We start from the raw sequence: 14938 nt of genomic DNA on the forward strand, positions 1-14938 counted from the left end.
AGGTATCTAAGTGGAGATCTTAAGTAAGCAGTTGGATACCAGTCTGAAGTTCAGGGGAGAGGTCTGAGCTAGGGATATAAATTTGGGACACATCAGCATGCAGATGATATTTAAAGCCATGAGACCGGCTGAGACCACATAAAGAGTGAGTATAGATAAAGAAGAGGTCCAAGGACCTGGGAAGCTCTGACATTTAACAGTTGGGAAGACGAGAGGAAACTAGCAAGAGGGATCAAGGAGTGGCCATAAAGGTAGGCAGTGTGTTGTCCTGGAAGGCAAGCGAAGAAAGTTCTTCAAGGGAGATTGCATGATCAATTCTCCCTATTGTCAACTGCTGCTAAGTCAAATCAGATGAGGACTGAGAAATGGCTATTGATTTAGCAACTGGAAGTTGGTTTCAAAGAAATGCTTTTGGTCAAGTGGTGAGGGAGAAAAGCTGTTTAGGGTGGGACTGAGACATAATGGACAAGAACTCCAGGTTATGTCTGTGGGAGTAGGTGACTAAGGTGGAGCTCTAGGAGACGGTCCCTGGAGACAAGGTAACCTAGAGTTATTAATAGTTTGGAGTCTAACCATTAGATAACGAAGAGATGCAGCTAAAATATCCTTTGCCTTTTTTTCTCTCATTCATTAGCTTATTGGCATGGATTCATTTATAGACTAGCATCTTTATTTCTGAATGGCTGAGACAAACTTACGAAATTTTGTAAAGTAGAAAGAAATGTAATGGTTTAACCTGGGGGTGTAAACTCCAAGGAAAATGCTTTGAATGAGGGTGCACCAAAGGTTGTTGTCATCAAAACCAATTTCATCTACTTCACAGCTTTAGACCAGGCTACCCTTGACCAGCTTAAAAAAACAGTCAAACTCTGAGCAAGGAGCTCTGCCTTCTCTGGAATCCCCCTTTTGTTCGTCTTTTCAGTGATACTAATCAGCTGGCTCTCGGGCTCCAAGGGTTGTCTTCCTCCTCTTCCATCTCTGGCTTCCCTCACCTTCCCTAGCCTTTTCTAAGATAAAAGAAGTTATTGATACAGAAACAATATGTTTATGGAGGGGGGCAACTCACTTTCTTTTAAAGAATCCCTGGGCCGGAAAAGTCTTTAGAAATCATCTAACCCGGGGACAGGCAAATTTTTCCTGTAAAGGGCCAGACAGTAAGTATTTTAGTCTGTCTAATTGCAAAAGTCTCTGTCGCAACCACTCAGCTATGCCGTCGTAGCACAAAAGCAGCCAGAGACTACACAGAAATAAGTGGGTGGAGCTGTTTTCCAATAAAACTTAATTTATAAAAACAGGCAGTGGGCCAGATTTGGTTCAAGGGCCGTAGTTTGCTGACCCCTGATCCAACCCAAGAGATGATAAAACTGAGGCCCGGTCCGCTTGGAGGAAAGCCAGGACTAGGAACCTCCTCCCCCTGAGTCTCAGAGAACAGCTCGTCCTAGTAGAACAGAGATTCTCAAATTCTGCTTTGCATAAAAATCATCTAGGGGAAGGAAGGGAGAAAATTATGAAAAAACAACTTCTCAGGCCCACTCCTCAGAGATTTAGATTCAACAGGTCTGGAATAGGACCCAGGAATCTGAATTTAAGAGCACACATGATTCTGATGCCTGTGGCCCAAGGACCACGCTTTGAAAAACATTTCTCCACATCATGGATGCTTGAATCCCCTAGGTAACAAGCAAATCCTTTGCATCACAGATGGGCAGATAATCAGGGGATGATGAGTGGTGTTCAATACTTCTCTAGATTTTTTCCCTTCCTCTTTGCCCCAGAATCCCTTCCTCTGCAGCAGCTTGCCTGTGCCATGGGATGGGCAAGTGGGAAGTATGCAGACACCTGCCAGCCAGCCTAGTGGGCGAACTACAACTCTAGGGGAGTGGCAGGCCGTTTTGAATCAGCTTTCCTAATGAGCATCACTGTTGACTGACTGGAGAGGAGCAGCTCATTATTCACTTTTGGCCCAGAGCCTTCTCTTGTAGGATTGCAAATGAATGAACGCCATATGGCTTCCATGTTCACCTCAGTGGAAAAAAGTGGAAAGATCATCAAAGCAACAATTTAGTTCACACTTCTCATTGAAAAGGGTCAGATTAGTTTGAAGGAAGCTTGCAGAAGCTGTTTGGCACAGAATGTTCACACGTGATCTATTCCTTTCTTCCTCAATCCATTACCCCTTCCCGGCCCACCTTGATCCCTTGAATGGGGCTATTGTGTGCTCCAAGTCATCCAAAACAAAACCTTTGTTCTTTTGAGCAATTCCTGCCCCCCAACCCGCAGAGGCTTAGCAAATATAACCCCTAAGAAAACAACATGAGGCTAAGAATATGATGTCACGAGTCCCTATTCCTGTAAAGAGGCTGACCTAATCCAGAAACTTCATTTCTCATATTACCCCTGCTTCAAACCCCCTACAGTACCTTTTTCTTATAGCTCTTCATCTCTTGGTAAGAACTCTAGAATGAAAACCCTAGGGCCAAGCGTATACATTTGGAGTTAGATGTTAAGTTGGAAGACAAGTTGGAATTTATGGAGCTCAACTCCAAAATGCTTTCCTGGGCCATCCCCAGCTGCCACACCAAGGAAAGGGCAAAGGTCGGATGTAGACACTTGAGGTTGAGGATTTCAATATATCAGCGACCTTCTTCAATCATGAGACCACGCTATACACAGGTGCAAAAAGGGACATTCCTTCCTCCCTTCCTTCTTGCTCCTGTTTGTGTAGCCCACAGGTACAGGAGGGGAGAGAACTCTTAACTTGTCTTTCTGGCAGCTTTTTCTCCTGCTGTCTACCCATGTCACCTAGGACTCCTACTGACCCCTGGACCACTTCCGAGCCAACACTGTATGGATTTTAAAATGTCCGATTTCATCTATGTGAATCCCTTCATTGTACGAATGAGAAACAGGGGCCTTGAGAGGTGAACGACTTGCTAAGATAACCTTGCTCAGGAGTGTGGGCTTCCTTCTGATGTCCCTCTAGGATGGCTCATGTCAATAAGTCTTAAGGCCATAGTGCTCCCCTTTAACGAGGGGAGTAGATCTGAAGGAGAGAGAAGATGGGGTGAGGAGATTAAACAGCACTGAGGAGTGCCCGCTCTCAAAATTAAGCATGGGGTCAGGCTCAGTGTGCCAGAGGAGGCGGAAATCTCTCTACTGCCTGCTCTCTTTCCTTGAGGCTCTTTCTATCCATCTCTCCGTCTTTCTGCCTCTGTCTTTTTGCTTTCGCTTCTCTGGAGCCCTGTTTAGATCAGGAATCCTTAACCTGTGGTTCATGGACCCCCTTGAATATATACACATATGTCTATTGTGGGAAAAGGCTCACAGTTGCTCATATTCTCAAAGTGGACTGTGATGAGAAAAAAGTTAACAACCATTATTCTAGACCTTGTCCCCTTTTTCTCCTTTCTGACCCTCCCTCTCCCCACTTAGGATTTTGACTATTGCGCTGTTATTGCCATTCTTCCCCCTGCCAATGTCTTTTCCACCTCTCCTCTCATTCCTTCTCTCTTTATCCTTCTGTTTTTGGTTTCTTGCCTAGTGCTATCTTTCTTTCTTTCTTTCTTTCTTTTTCTGAAAACTGGTCACAATACAAAACTGAATACTAACAATTGTCATGTGTTCAGTAAATAAAGGTTTAGGTTCCCTAATTATGTTCCTAATTTTAAGAACCACAGACTTGGATATTTTATATTTTTCTCTAAAAAAATCTTCAGAAGATGGCGCCGTGAGTAGTCCTCTTTGTCTCTCGCCCTTCGAGTCTACAATTATTTGGACACTTATCGCTTGACAAAGGATATCCAGACAGCATCTCAGGACGTCTGAGACACCCACGCGACTATACATCGGAAGGCGGACGGACTTTCCTCCGGGAGGATGTGGAAATAGGTGAAAACTCTCCGACCCCGACGGGCAGCCTAGTACCCGCAAGCGGCTTTCTTCCAACGGACGCCCCCAGAGGATCCACACACATCTAGGGCAGGAGCGAGAACACAACAGAGGAGCGACGGTGGAAACAGGTGACCAGAACCCTACTTAAACCCCCCGCAATTACTCCTAAACGCAGAGGGAAACTTTGGAGTTGCACACCTGAGCCCGCGGGGAGAGTCTCTCCCCGCCATTGGCGGGGAGACCCAGCCTGGTGCTCGGGGCGCCCGGAGGGTCCCAGAGAGAGACACGGTGGGCACGGAGGTCTCCCAGCTGCCGTTGCCCGCCCCGTGGGACTAGGGATTGCCGGAGATCTCGGAGAGGACCGGGGCGGGGGAATTTTCAAAGGCCGGATCGGCGACCCGGAGGGGAAGTGCCGGAGCTCCCCCAGGCAGCAGACAAAACTCTCTGTCTGCCGGTAGCAGAGGGGCCACGCTGAGCACTCAGGGCTCCCGGCAGAAGCCCGGACAGAAGCCCAGAGGGCGGGGCGACCCCCAGCTGCCGTTGCCCGCCCCGTGGGACTAGGGATTGCCGGAGATCTCGGAGAGGACCGGGGCGGGGGAACTTTCAAAGGCAGGTCCGGCGATCCGGTGGAGAAGCGCCGGAGCTCCGCCCGGGCAGCAGACAAAACTCTCTGTCTGCCGGTAGCAGAGGGGCCACGCTGAGCATTCAGAGCTCCCGGCAGAGGCCCGGAGAGAAGCCCAGAGGGCGGGGCGACCCCCAGCTGCCGTTGCCCGCCCCGTGGGACTAGGGATTGCCGGAGATCTCGGAGAGGACCGGGGCGGGGGAACTTTCAAAGGCGGGTCCGGCGATCCGGTGGAGAAGCGCCGGAGCTCCGCCCGGGCAGCAGACAAAACTCTCTGTCTGCCGGTAGCAGAGGGGCCACGCTGAGCATTCAGAGCTCCCGGCAGAGGCCCGGAGAGAAGCCCAGAGGGCGGGGCGACCCCCAGCTGCCGTTGCCCGCCCCGTGGGACTAGGGATTGCCGGAGATCTCGGAGAGGACCGGGGCGGGGGAACTTTCAAAGGCGGGTCCGGCGATCCGGTAGAGAAGCGCCGGAGCTCCGCCCGGGCAGCAGACAAAACTCTCTGTCTGCCGGTAGCAGAGGGGCCACGCTGAGCATTCAGAGCTCCCGGCAGAGGCCCGGAGAGAAGCCCAGAGGGCGGGGCGACCCCCAGCTGCCGTTGCCCACCAGGTGAGGCTAGGGATTGCCGGAGATCTCGGAGAGGACTGGGGCTGGAGAGAGTTCCAGAGACCCAGCTTAGTAGCCTAGGGGGAAACCCTACAGGCTCACAGAAGCCTTAGGGAAAGCCTCTGCACAGCACCAGTAGAAGGCACCCAGCCGCCAGCCACAAGGCTGGAAGACCCCAGGGCAAAAGCAGCATAGCTAGGTGTACTAACCACAGACTGTAGAAGATGCCAATAGCTCTCCTGCGACCCATAGAGGACAAGTGAGATTTGGTGGGTGCCGACAGCAACCGAGCGACAAATAAAAGTGATCCCACCCCTGGCCGCTGGAAAAGCCCATAACACCGTTGCAGACCCCAAGGAGAGAGCGCATCTAGGTGGGCAACAACAGTAGGCACCTGCAGTCTGAAGCCCCCCGTGACGGCCCCCACGGCAGAGGAGGGAATCCAAAGGGCCACTGTGGCTACGAAGAGGGGCCCAGGCCCAATTAGCAACTACGGACAGGGTTCCTGGTTGGTGAAGTATAAACAGCTGCTCCCCCCACCGCAGCAGCTGAAACAAGTGAAAGGAGCAACTAAACTCTATCTCCATGCGGAGGCACAAATCAACATCATCAAGCAATATGAAAAAATACATCAAATCTCCAGAACAGAAAGAAAGTAACAAATACACAGAAAACAATCCCAAAGAAAATGAGATATATAACCTAAATGATGATGACTTCAAAACAGCCATCATTAAAATACTCACTGAGTTAAGAGAGAATTCTGACCGACAACTCAACGAGTTCAGGAGCTATGTCACAAAAGAGTTTGATACGATAAAGAAGAACCAAACAGAAATACTGGAAATGAAGAACACAATAGAGGAGATTAAGAAAAATCTAGATGCTCTGAACAGTAGGGCCGATAATATGGAGGAAAGAATTAGCAATTTGGAAGATGGCAATATAGAATTGTTGCAGGCAGAGGAGGAGAGAGAAGCAAGACTTAAAAGAAATGAAGAAACTCTCCGAGAATTATCAGACACAATTAGGAGATGCAACGTAAGGATTATAGGTATACCAGAGGGAGAAGAGAAGGAGAAAGGGGCAGAAAACCTATTCAAAGAAATAATGGCTGAGAACTTCCCAAATCTGGTGAGGGAGATGGATCTTCAGGTGACAGAAGCCAATAGATCTCCAAACTTTATCAATGCAAGAAGACCAACTCCACGGCATATAGTAGTGAAGCTAGCAAAAGTCAACGACAAGGAGAAAATATTAAGGACAGCCAGGCAAAAGAAACTAACCTACAAAGGAACCCCCATCAGGCTATCAGCAGATTTCTCAGCAGAAACTTTACAGGCTAGAAGAGAGTGGAATGATATATTCAAAAATCTGAAGGACAAAAACCTACAGCCGAGAATTCTCTACCCAGCAAAAATATCCTTCAAATACGATGGAGAAATAAAAACTTTCCCAGATAAACAAAAATTAAGGGAGTTCATTGCCACAAAACCTCCTCTTCAGGAAATCCTCAGGAAAACCCTCATTCCTGAAAAATCCAAAAAAGGAAAGGGACTACAAAACCAAGAGCAGAGGAGATAAGTAGAAGGACAACAACAGAGAGTAGCAGCTCTACATCAGAACAGATTAAACCATGGGACGAGAAACAAAGGAAACTGAAGAAAACCGGAAAACAAGACACAAAATGGTAGTGGTAGGCCACCACGTCTCAATAATCACTCTAAATGTAAACGGATTGAACTCCCCAATCAAAAGACACAGAGTGGCAGGATGGATCAAAGAACAAGATCCAACAATATGCTGCCTCCAGGAAACACACCTCAGCCCCAAAGACAAACACAGACTCAGAGTGAAGGGATGGAGAACAATACTCCAAGCTAATAATGAACAAAAGAAAGCAGGTGTCGCTATACTAATATCAGACAAGGTAGATTTCAAAGCAAAACAGATAAAGAAAGACAAAGAGGGACAGTATATAATGATAAAAGGGACTCTCCACCAAGAAGACATAACACTTATAAATATATACGCACCCAACACAGGAGCACCAAAATTTGTAAAGCAACTCTTAATAGAACTAAAAGAAGACATCAACAACAATACAATAATAGTAGGGGACCTCAACACACCATTAACACCAATGGACAGAACATCCAGACAGAAAATCAACAAGGAAATAATAGAATTAAATGAAAAATTACACCAGATGGACTTAATAGATATATATAGAACACTTCATCCAAAAACAGCAGGTTACACATTCTTCTCAAGTGCACATGGAACATTCTCAAGGATTGACCATATTTTGGGAACCAAAGCAAACATCAATAAATACAAGAGAGTTGAAATAATATCAAGCATCTTTTCTGATCATAACGCTATTAAACTAGAAATCAACTACAAGAAAAAAGCAGAGAAAGGTGCAAAAATGTGGAGACTAAACAACACGCTTCTCAACAAACAATGGATCATTGAAGAAATTAAAGAAGAAATCAAATATTATCTGGAGACAAATGAAAATGAGAACACGACATACCAAATCATTTGGGATGCAGCAAAAGCAGTCCTAAGAGGGAAATTCATCGCAATACAGGCTCACCTCACTAAACAAGAAAAAGCTCACGTAAGCAACCTCAAACGACACCTAACAGAACTAGAAAAAGAAGAACAAACAAGGCCCAGAGTCAGTAGAAGGAGGGAAATAATAAAAATAAGAGCAGAAATAAACGATATTGAAACAAAAAAGACAATAGAAAGGATCAATGAAACAAAGAGTTGGTTCTTCGAAAGAATTAACAAAATTGACAAACCCCTAGCCAGACTCACCAAGAAAAGAAGAGAGAAATCGCAAATTAATAAAATCAGGAATGACAGAGGAGAAATCACAACAGATACCAATGAAATACAAGAGATCATAAGAGAATACTATGAAAAACTATATGCCAACAAATTGAACAACCTGGAAGAAATGGACAAATTCCTAGACTCCTACAATCTCCCCAAACTGAATCAGGAAGAAATGGAGAATCTGAATAGACCAATCACAAGTAAGGAAATAGAAACGGTAATCAAAAACCTCCCCAAAAACAAGAGTCCAGGACCAGACGGCTTCTCTGGAGAATTCTACCAAACATTCAAAGAAGACTTAATACCTATTCTCCTCAAACTGTTCCAGAAAATTGAGAAAGATGGAGAACTCCCTAACACATTCTATGAAGCCAACATCACTCTGATTCCCAAACCTGACAAGGACAACACAAAGAAGGAGAACTACAGGCCGATATCACTGATGAACATAGATGCAAAAATCCTCAACAAAATTTTGGCAAACCGATTACAGCAATACATCAAAAAGATTATACACCATGATCAAGTGGGATTTATACCAGGGACACAGGGATGGTTCAACATCCGCAAGTCAATCAACGTGATACACTACATTAACAAAATGAAAACCAAAAACCACATGATCATCTCAATAGATGCAGAGAAAGCATTCGACAAGATCCAACACCCATTTATGATAAAAACCCTCAGTAAAATGGGTATAGAAGGAAAGTACCTCAACATAATAAAGGCCATATATGATAGACCCACAGCCAACATCATACTCAATGGACAAAAGCTGAAAGCCATCCCTCTGAGGACAGGAACAAGACAAGGGTGCCCACTTTCACCACTCCTATTCAACATAGTTCTGGAGGTGCTGGCCAGAGCAATTCGGCAGGAAAAAGAAATAAAAGGAATCCAAATAGGTAACGAAGAAGTAAAACTCTCGTTGTTTGCAGACGACATGATCTTATACATAGAAAACCCCAAAGAATCCACAGAAAAACTATTAGAAATAATCAACAACTACAGCAAAGTAGCAGGGTATAAAATTAACGTGCATAAATCAGTAGCATTTCTATACACTAACAATAAACTAACAGAAAAAGAACTCAAGAACTCTATCCCATTCACAATCGCAACGAAAAGAATAAAATACCTTGGGATAAACTTAACCAAGGAAGTGAAGGATCTATACAATGAAAACTACAAGACTCTCTTGAAAGAAATAGGCGATGACATAAAGAGATGGAAAGACATCCCTTGCACATGGATCGGAAGAATAAACATAGTTAAAATGTCCATACTACCTAAAGCAATATACAGATTCAATGCTATCCCAATCAGAATCCCAAGAACATTCTTCACAGAAATTGAACAAACAATCCTAAAATTCATATGGGGCAACAAAAGACCGCGAATTGCTAAAGCAATCCTGAGCAAGAAAAACAAAGCCGGCGGAATCACAATCCCCGATTTCAAAACATACTACAAAGCTACAGTGATCAAAACAGCATGGTACTGGTACAAAAACAGGTCCACAGATCAATGGAACAGAATTGAAAGCCCAGAGATAAAACCACACATCTATGGACAGCTAATCTTCGACAAAGGAGCAGAGGGCCTACAATGGAGAAAAGAAAGTCTCTTCAACAAATGGTGCTGGGAAAACTGGACAGCCACATGCAAAAGATTGAAAATTGACCATTCTTTTTCTCCACACACCAAAATAAACTCAAAATGGATCAAAGACCTAAAGATTAGGCCTGAGACAATAAGTCTTTTGGAAGAGAATATAGGCAGTACACTCTTTGACATCAGTTTCAAAAGAATCTTTTCGGACACTGTAACTCCTCAGTTGAGGGAAACAATAGAAAGAATAAACAAATGGGACTTCATCAGACTAAAGAGCTTCTTCAAGGCAAGGGAAAACAGGATTGAAACAAAAAAACAGCTCACTAATTGGGAAAAAATATTTACAAGCCACTTATCCGACAAAGGGTTAATCTCCATAATATACAAAGAACTCACACTGCTTAACAACAAAAAAACAAACAACCCGATCAAAAAATGGGCAGAGGACATGAACAGACATTTCTCAAAAGAAGATATGAATATGGCCAATAGACACATGAAAAGATGTTCATCATCGCTAATCATCAGGGAAATGCAAATCAAAACTACACTAAGATATCACCTTACCCCCGTTAGATTGGCAAAAACATCCAAAACCAAGAACGACAAATGTTGGAGGGGTTGTGGAGAAAGAGGAACCCTCATACACTGTTGGTGGGAATGCAAACTGGTACAGCCACTATGGAAAACAGTATGGAGATTTCTCAAAAAGTTAAAAATAGAAATACCCTATGACCCAGCCATCCCATTACTGGGTATCTATCCTAAGAACCTGATATCAGATATCTCAAGAGTCCGTTGCACCCCTATGTTCATTGCAGCATTATTTACAATAGCCAAGACGTGGAACCAGCCTACATGCCCAGAAACTAATGATTGGATAAAGAAGATGTGGTATATATACACAATGGAATACTACTCAGCCATAAAAAAAGACGAAATTCGCCCATTCACAACAATGTGGATGGACCTCGAGGGTATTATGTTAAGCGAAATAAGTCAGTCAGAGAAAGACGAACTCTATATGACTCCACTCATAGGTGGAAATTAGTATATTGAGAAGGAGATCTGATTGGTGGTTACCAGGGAAAAGGGGGGGTGGGGGGAGGGTACGGAGGGGGAAGTGGTGTACCCACAACGTGACTAACAAAAATGTACAACTGAAATCTCACAAGGTTGTAATCTATCATAACATTAATAAAAAAAAAAAAAAAAAAAAAAAAAATCTTCATGACGGGTAATTGTTGGCTACTTTTTAACTTATCTGTGACAACTGATTTTTCCTCCTGAGCCCACAGCTGTGAAAGAGAACAGCTTCCCGCCTTGGTCTAGTTAGACGTCTGGAGCATAATTGCTCCCTCTAGTGTCACAGTTTTAGATTGCATGCTGCGTGGAGGAGGAAGGTAAGCCAAAAGGCAGGAAACCTAGTGGAATTTGAGTCCATGAACGGGATTCATTTTCAGCAGCTTGCTGGGCTGTCAGACAGGTGGCTGAAGAGAGGCAGAGGAAACAAGGAAGGTCTGACACTGTGTCATCTGAGCATTATGAGACTCCCCTTGATTTCCTCAACAATGAGAGCAGATCTTTGACGTTCAAGAGTAAGGATTGCAGGTTGTTCCTCTCTCTTTGTTTCCTGTTAGGTGATATGTTTACATAAAGTTGATGAAAGTAATGCTGAATATGGCAAAGCCTTTGATAAACAAGGATTTGACCAGGCCAGGCACATACCTAAAAACTGGAGGAAAAAAATCAACAAAGATGATGCCAAGCATCACATTGGAGTGAGTTGTTCTCTTAGTCTCTCCCCTGCAAGTTACAACTAAATGGACATTCATTAACCATAGGATCCCCTGCACAGCATAACAGGATTCCTGAGAGATCCACACAGCTATACATCTGAAGGTGAGTAGACTGGATCCCCAGGAAGCAGTGGAACCAGGTGAGCAGACCCTTCCCCCTCCCTGGTGACAAGCAAGCCAGGTCACAGATCCTCACACAGCAGCCAGTGTGACTATAAGAGGAGGTGGGGAGAGCCCAGCCTGCATGAATGCTTCCAGAGTTGCAGCCCGGCCTGTGGGAGAGCCCACCATGCTGCAGCAGCCCTGCCAGTGGGAATACTCTACACTGAGTGGTGGCGGCTCAGTTCCCACGAAGGCAACCACCAACAGCACAGGCAGGAAGGCACCCCACCCACTCAGAAGGTGCCCCTGCCCACAGAGCACAGCACCACATGGGACCCACTGAGTCATGGTTCAGATCTCGTGTAGGTGTCCTCTTGCCTAGTGTGCAGCAGCTCTGCCAGTCCCCTGCTGAGCACAGAGATCCAGCCTGTGGTGCCCAACCCACCTGCCCAGCACAGAGGCCCTGCCTACGTGAGTGCAACCTGCAGGCAGAGTAGCTGTGGCCAGCCTGTGCACAAAGTAGCCCTACCCACACAACTTCCAGCAGATGGGGCTGGATCCAAAAACACAGCTCATGCTCCCCCTAGTGGTATCTGTTGGAATTGGCAACCTGATACTACCACAAATTCACTGGCAAAGGATCAATTCATCAATCACCATAAAGAACTACAGTAACACTTCAGGGCAGAAGGAAAACAACAAGTCTCCAGAAACCAATCCTGAAGCCACAGAAATTTACAATCTAAATGACAGAGAATTCAAAATAGTTGCCATAAACTCAATGAGTTAGAAGAAAATTCAGAAACACAGTTCAATGAGCTCAGGAATAAAATTAATGAGCAGAAAGAATACTTCACCAAAGAGATTGAAACTCTAAAATAAAAAAAACCAAAAGGAAGTTCTGGATATAAAGAACACAAGTAGTGAGATAAAAAATAAACTAGAAACCATAAAAAATAGAGTTGATGTTATGGAGGACAGAATTAGTGAATTAGAGGACAGAAATATAGAAATGCTACAAATAGAGGAGGAGACAGAACTAAGATTTTTTTTAATGAAAAAATTCTCTGAGAAATATCCTACTGAATTAAGAAAATCGATATAAATATTATAGGTATTCCAGAGGGAGAAGAAAGGGAGAGAGGACCAGAGAGCTTGTTCAAAGAAATAACAGCTGAGAGATTCCCACACCTGGGAAGGAGCTGGATTTATAAGTACATTAAGACAATAGAATTCCTAATTACATGAAGGCAAAAAGCCCTTCTCCAAGGCATATAATATTAAAACTGGCAAAAATCAATGACAAAGAAAAAATACTAAGGGCAGCAAGGCAGAAGAAAATAACCTACAGAGGAATGTCTATCAGGCTTTCAGCAGAACCCTTACAGGCTGGGAGAGAATGGAATGATATATTCAAAATACTGAAAAACAAAAACTTTCAGCCAAGAATACTCTATGCAGTGAAGCTATCCTTCAGATACAATGGAGAAATAAAAACTTTCTCAGATAAACAAAAGCTGAGGGAGTTCATCACCACTTTCCTTACAAGAACTGCTGAAAGCAGTGCTCCTACTTGAAACAAAAAGGCAAAGGCTTACAAAGCTTTGTGCAAGGAGATAATTAGACAGACAAAATCAGAAAATTGTAGCTCTCTATCAGAACAAGTTAGCAAATACTTAATTGCAACATAAAAAATAAAGAGAAGGAAAGCATCAAAAGTGACTATAAACATTTCATTAGTCACAAACTAACAACACAAAAAAGAATAATTTGTGACAATAGTAACTCAGAAGGGGAAGAAGAGAGGGATAGAACCTGTTTAGGCTAATGGAGATAAGAGGCTATCAGAAAATGGACCATCTCATCTATGAGATCTTTTATACAAAACTCGTGGTAACCACTAAACAAAGAATCAGAATAGAGCTACAAATCATAAATAAAGAGAAACTGAGAAAACCACCAAACTGAAATGGCAGTTAGAAATACAAGGGAAGAGTTGAAAGAAATTGAAGAAGCCACAAAGAAATGAAAAGATATTTCATGTTCTTGGACTGGAAGAATTAACATAGATAAAATGTCCATACTTCCTAAAGCAATCTACTGATTCAATGCAATCCCTATCAAAGTTCCAACAACATTTTTCACAGAAATAGAACAAGGAATCCTAAAATTTATATGAAACAACAAAAGACCCTAAGGAGCCAAAGGAATCCTGAGAAGAAAGAACAAAGCTGGAGGTATCACGCTCCCTGATTTCAAAGTGTGCTACAAAGCTATAGTAACCAAAACAGCATGGTACTGGCACAAAAGCAGACATACAGATCAATGGAACAGAACTGAGAACACAGAAATAAAACCACACATCTATGGACAGCTAATTTTCAACAAGGGAGCCCAGAACACACAATGAAGAAAGGAAAGTCTCTTCAATAAATGATGCTGGGAAAACTGGACAGCCACACAAAAAAGAATGAAGGTAGACCATTATCTTACACCATACACGAAAATCATCTCAAAATGGATTATAGACATGAATGTAAGACCTGAAACTATGAAACTTCTAGAAGAAAACATAGGCAGTATGCTCTTTGACATTGGTCTTAGCAGCATGTTTTCAAGTATCATGTCTGACTGGGCAAGGGAAACAACAGAAAAAATAAACAAATGAGAGTTCATCAAACTAAAAACCTTCTACACAGCAAAGGAAACCATCAACAAAATGAAAAGACAACCTAACAACTGGGAGAAGATATTTGCAAAGCATATACCTGACAATGAGGTAATATCCAAAATATACAAGGAACTCATACATCTCAACAACAAAAAAACTAAAAACCCAACTAAAAAATGGGCAAAAGATCTGAATGGACATTTCTGCAAAGAAGACATACAGATGGCCAACAGGCCCATGAAAAGATGTTCAATGTCACTAACTATCAGGGAAATGCAAATCAAAACTACAATGGGATATCACCTCACTCCCGTCAGAATGGCTATAATTAACAAGATAGGAAACAACAAGTGTTGGAGAGGATGTGGAGAGAAAGGAACACTCATACCCTACTGGTGGAAGTGCAAACTTGTGCAGCCACTATGGAAAACAGTATGGAGATTCCTCAAAAAATTGGGAATAGAACTACCATATGATCCAGTTATTCCACTGCTGGGTATGTGTCCAGAGAACATGAAAACATGAATGCATAAAGATACATACACCCCTATGTTCATTGCAGCATTATTCACAATAGCCAAGACTTGGAAGCAACCTAGGTGCCCATCGAGCAACGAATGGATAAAGAAGATGTGGTATCTATACACAATTGACTACTACTCAGCCATAAGAAATGATGAAATCAGGCCATTTGTGACAACATGGATGGACCTTGAGGGAATTACGCTAAGTGAAATAAGTCAGAGGGAGAGAGTCAAATACCATATGATCTCACCCATAAG

This window comes from Equus caballus, chromosome 2 (assembly GCF_041296265.1).
Source record: "Equus caballus isolate H_3958 breed thoroughbred chromosome 2, TB-T2T, whole genome shotgun sequence".
Taxonomy (NCBI): domain Eukaryota; kingdom Metazoa; phylum Chordata; class Mammalia; order Perissodactyla; family Equidae; genus Equus; species Equus caballus.